This window comes from Varroa jacobsoni, unplaced genomic scaffold (genome assembly GCF_002532875.2).
Source record: "Varroa jacobsoni isolate VJ856 unplaced genomic scaffold, vjacob_1.0 scaffold_258, whole genome shotgun sequence".
Lineage (NCBI taxonomy): Eukaryota > Metazoa > Arthropoda > Arachnida > Mesostigmata > Varroidae > Varroa > Varroa jacobsoni.
Window position 1 is genome coordinate 258,081 of NW_019213160.1, and position 6,019 is coordinate 264,099.

The window sequence follows — 6,019 nt, forward strand, 5'->3', positions numbered from 1 at the left end:
TGACAGCAGAAACAAGGATAAGTAAACGCGGAGAATACTTAACAGTAGAGTTGTGGATTCAGACTTTAACCGCTTTCCTAGCCAATTACATACCGCAGTATATACGCTACCGCTATAACGATGACAGTAGGATTATGTATAAAATAATAAGGTTTCCGTCCCGTATAATTTTCATACAATGTAATGCGAATATCGTCATGGCTACGCAGGCCAACGAAAAATATCACCATCAGCTTGAGCTCGCAATTGCAGCAAGTCAAGGTCGTGGCATAGGTCTAGTATAGAATTCACTTCTTCAGAAAACTGTGTGTACATACGCGCATACTGACGCGTGATACATGCAAAAGCTGTTAGGCTCACAATGGACTTGTGAGAGAAGATCCTTGTGCTTGCCAAGCCGATAGTAACAAAGTGGCAACGTAAACAAACAAAAAGACTGACGAAACTATGCTCACGTATCCAAACGACTCTCACTCGTTTGTCGGATCAGTGAGGTTACAGGATAGTGGACTACGATGTTTACATGTCCATAATGAACATAGGAAATACTGCGTCTTAAATATTGCATTGCACGTTTTCTCAACGAAACAATCACCGTTGTGTCGCTTGAACACGCAGGACATTCGCGCGAGCGCTTCAACCAGATTCCATAGCTCAAGATAAGCGACTTCATATGCTTGCCGATGTCTATTACTGATTCTCAACGGTTCTAAACGTTTTGTGTCATTTATATTTTTCCTATAAGATAGATTGTATAAGACGAATTAGTTTAACAGTGCATAGACGGTTGGAAACGAGGTCTTCGTCAGACGTGCGACCAACGTATCCAAAAACGGATAAAAGTGGCAGAAAAAATATTTTTCAGTGGGCAGCTCATCCGCTATACGCAATCGGCTTCGTGTTGCCAATGAGCATTTTTCTTGTTTTTACTTTTATATAAGATGTGTGTGAATAATAAATAGATCGAAAGAGCAGACACACACATATTGCAATGTACCGAAATACCTGCGGCTTTATCGACCCGCTAGATCGGTGGTGTGTGAAGAGCGTCAACAGACATTTTCATCATCATAAACCAATTCGCCGGGGCAACGAAGTTCGAATGCAGTCTAATGATATTTCGCCCCACCTGGGCCCTGCTTCACTAATATATCAAGTTTTGGGCCATTAATTAAGTAATGGTAACAAAAAACAAAAGAGCATGCTTTTGCTGAGTTTTCACAACGGAAAGACTCGTCACGGCGGGGATAGTATTCCAACAATGTCACCTTGAGCTCGCTTTACATCGACGCCACCTCAGACCAATCTCAATTAACGAGACATCGACACTTTTTAGCATTGATATCATCAATGCTAAAAAATGCGTTTGAAACAATGCGTTTGAAAAAGGTCCATTTGCTGCGGATGACGGCGATCAGTGGCACTAATTGATTTCTATGACCCGATATAACCACGTTTTTTCGGGTACATGTGGAATAAGTGTAGCAATCTCAGTGGCAACTCTTGCGCGGGTTCAAGTTAAATTTATATGCATATTGGAGCGCTAAAACCCATCAGTTTTCCTGATATAAGTGGACTGTACGGCGTGATTCCATCATCCCATCGCAAAGCGTGACTAAATCGACTTTTCAGTATGATACCTAAAACTAGCTGCGGATTGTACAATTAATCGAGCCTTGAGGGATCAGCGAGCCTCTTTTGTTAGACAGAAACATGCTCATAGGATATAACAAAATTCTACTGAAATATCCGACACTGGAAGGTCATTTAACTGCGCCTTTAGCAACGCTTTACGATTTTATACAAATAAGGAGACTGAAAATGGAAATGATTTCTTCAAATTCGTTCCGCTCCACCACACGCGGTGTACGTGAGTCAAAAGCCAGATATAGTCTGGCGCCTATTTTCGAAAGTTAACGGTGAACAGAAGGAAAACGAAAAATCTTAAAAAGAGCAAACATCTGACAGAATACACAGTTTGTTTAGTAAAGCTATAGCAAGGGTAACCCACCCCAAGATGAACGGCTATGGTGATCGTATGCGAATTAGGGCGCTTCACTTCCACTCACATTCACAATTGTAATTGACGCAACCCGCCACGCCGACTCCTTTTACTAGGCATGATGGCCTTAGGCTCAATATTCAATGTACGGAATCGTTCAAATATAAACTTTCGAGCTTTATGTTTGGCACTTCTGCGCTAATTAAGCATTACCTCAGACAGTCGATCCCCAGCACAGAACGAACCATCTGCCCCCGTTATATGCACTTGGCCTTGCTGGTATATTGATCACGTCTCATTCATAGACATGAAAGCAGATCTACGGCTTGGTCCTGATAAACAGGCGTCAGTGTCCTTTCTCTTTGCGGTTCCGACTATGCTGACTGTTCGAGGCACACGCGTCCTGTGATAGCCTTGAATGATGAATTTTCCACATATAAGTAACCTCTCAGTTCAACATATCATTTACGTTTATATTATTGCTTGTGTAACGATAAGTTGCCCTTAAGCGTGTAGGTTCAAATGTGGACCATTACGGATTAAAACAAGTGTACGGCTGATGCAGGTCGTATCTCGCTTTTGTGCACGTAGCGGAAGCGTGCATGGTAAACTAAAAATGGTCAGTGATGATACATTTTTTTTGCTGTGCTTCCTGGGCCGGCTTTCTTCGCTGTTTGAAATTTAAAGAGGGCTCAATCCACGCTGTGATTCCACTACACAGCGCCACCAAGGGCGGCTACGGATGTAGACGCGGACACAAGAACTGCGTGAGCCGTTGATCCTGTACCGATATGGGATACAAGCAAATGTTTTTGTTATCGTTCTTGCTGCTGTCGTTGTTATTATTGTTCTCCTACTAATGCTGTTCGTGATGATTTTCTCGCCAAATCTGTAGTCCCTGGCTTATGAGATTGGCGCGTGGCAGGCTGTAGCCCGGACTGCCTGGCATCATAACATATACAGATAGGCATCGGTCGGATTTTTGCCGGATTCATAGGCGAAATATGTAGACATATGGATGGGCTTATTTATAGTAAATGATATAGTAAAAAAAAAAAAGTTCCAATGGGCTTTATTAGAAGAGAGCGTCGCAGCTGGTTAACTACCCACTCATCTATTATTTCCCTTCTCCTAATTTCACTCGCCAATATACTTGCTTTGAACACAGTTTACCATATTTGTCTGGCACAAGAAACCGGGGGTCACTGAAAAGTCATGACCTGCTCATATAGTATTGTAGTTTTGCTGCCTGTATAAATTGTCTAGATGACCTTTAGACTGTTCTTAGCCAGCACTCAAGCAATCGTTGTCAATTATGGGGTAAAATTGATTTAACAAAATTCAGCGATAGCGATAGTTGGACGGACGTACAATGTGACGCTCAGCGAACTAAGCCGTTATTGCCGCTTTATAGTCACAAAAAGGATTTAATGCATAAAACTAGCAATCAGGTTTTTGCCTTTGTACGCGGAAAAGTCCCGTGGGTAAGAGCGGTGGCAAACATCCGGACCCAGTGCCCCTGCCCACTTGATATCTATCTGCTGATCAAAATGGTGTTAAAAAAGCAGTAATATGATTGCTTCTTTGGACGATGTACCAATTCCATTACAGTAGACGAACTTCAGATGGATTGTGTAATGCGTATAGGATACGGTCAAACAAAGTAGACGAAATAATGATTTACATACGCCTGCATGTGAAAGCAGCGGCGGCGATAATTTTTTTTTTCGTAAATAACAAGTCAAAGTAATCAATAGCATCAAATATCAAAGAATCTTCGTCGAAGAGAAAGCGAAGAAAAGGGAAATAGACCTGTCTTCAGGGCTTTTTATCTGCAAACGCATGGACTATTAGATTTGACGGGCATTACGGACCCATAGGCAATGCTGAAAATGGAGCTCATTCGTTCCGCCGACGACGAGACGTCAACAAGAACGAAGCAATCTTATAGAGTTTCGGTAGAGCCATCTTCTTTCCCAGTTCTCCTATAATTTACACACTCAAAACGGATTATTTTGATACGTCCTAGATATTACACGACTGGTGTGATCGACTAAAGAAACAAAATACATTACGATAGCCGTGGGGCCAAGACCAAGCATAAAAGACATGGGATTAGCTCTCGTCAGTTTCTAAAAGTCTAGATAGCGCGATGGGTCGCGCTCAAACTTTGATGCTGAAGTCGTCGTACTTAACGATGCCGCCGAGCGTCATTATTGCCAACTCCGCCACGGTCGCCTCCTATTAAAAATTTGACGGACTTCAGCTGCGACGAGCCGAACGAGCATAGCTGGGCGAAAGCCTGTTACCCGGTTGTAGATTCGCCAAAAGTTATTGGTCACAGGTGACTGGCAAAGACATCGAACGCTGTAGCAGCCAAAAGTCGGTGCAAAAATGGCTCCGCAAACCTACAGGTGATAGAAACGTCGCATTACTGCCTCAGGCATTCATTTCGTGATTCGTAGTTTCTCTTTACTTTACTTTTACTAGTGTTCTTCTTTACTCTGGACGCCGTTGGAACTGGTCAGCTTCTGTGCGGGTGCTAAACCAACCCGGCTGTGACACTCAGGCGTTCCAGGCTGTCTACGGTACGAGCCTCCAATCGGCATCGTTCAGACGTCATCGCTTGATTCGATGTCTAACCTAATAGGATAAGCACCGTTAGAGGCAGAACTGACGGCGACCCGATATATGGCGTTGTTGATTCTTCGGCTTTTAAAATGATAGGAAATGAAGATTGGCATGATACTGATGAAAAGCCCTTATTATACTTTTATTTTTATCGTAATTCTGTGGCGTAACCATCGGCGTGAAATAGTGTGAACAAAACTGAAACAAATAATCAAGACTACCAGCTGAAAATGCAGGCGGTCCGACTAAGATGATGATGAGCTGTATCTTTCGTTGGCAGCTGACTCTTTATGGACGCGGACAGTCGTTTTAGGCCGCACAATTATATCATGGAATGGGAGGCCTTTGTACAAGATGCGTGGCTGCAAGGATCAGTTGTGTTGAATTCCTACAGTTTTTATTATAATATCCAGTGATAGATGATGGGCTGATTAGACAAAACAGCCGTCACCGAATAAGGATCCGCGTAAAGCCGAACGTCCTTAATGCCCCGGCACGAATAGCGAGTGACGAATGTTGAAGCACGAATACTCGTCTGATTTTCGATTGACAACGAGCAAAAGTTTAGGGAAGAATGATATTACTTCATGGCATTCGTTCGTAGCAATATAAAACGGTGCTAATTATTGCCAGTTGTTACGTAAGTTTGCGATTGTGGCGTTTCAAAATAACGAAAATCAAGAACCTTACATGCTTAACGGCACTGGCCTTAATATTAATGTATAAGCACATAGAAAAAGTAGGCACGTGTAATTACTTGATACAATTTTTAATTGAAATGTTGATGTCCACAAAACGGTTCAAATAAATAAATGCGGAACAGTATACGACTCGCTCCAGACCGTGGAAAAAGTAATTAACAGAGAAACTTTAGACAATTTCTAGACTGAATCCTCCGCGTGTTGGTTTTCAAATATCTCTATCGAACGGTTTGGTTTGATGTTTTCTACGCAACGAGTTAGTTTTATTGTGCGTACCACAAGTACTTCATTTTCCTGTTATATTATATATGTATATATACCTATATACTTATATAGATATATATACCTGTATAGGTTAAGTGTAAACCGATTGATGGAAGAGCCAAGCCGCTCGTTAAATGCCTCTTCGTTGAAACTACGAGTCACACGCTCAGGTTTAATGTACTGGAACACAGAGACTTGCTTTAAGATAGAGAAGACAAGATCGATATTTATCGACTGTCCTTGCTACGATATGCATAACCTCTACCAAGCTTCATGGAAATGAAGTAATTTATATCAAAGGATACGTGAAGTATATGCGATGGCATAACTGTTTATGATGTTGGACGTCACAAGAGATGTTGGATGTCAGGTTATTGGAACGTTGTACTTTCCTACAAAATGTTTGATTGCAATGGATGCA

The 6,019-nt window shown here is 42.0% G+C and overlaps 1 protein-coding gene across 3 annotated transcripts in view; it reads right to left on the reverse strand.

Annotated features, from left to right (window-relative positions):
• The window catches only part of LOC111258739 (uncharacterized), an 82,287-nt gene that overhangs the window by 22,080 nt on the left and 54,188 nt on the right, over positions 1–6,019 (reverse strand). The gene's annotated exons all lie outside the window — the stretch shown is intronic.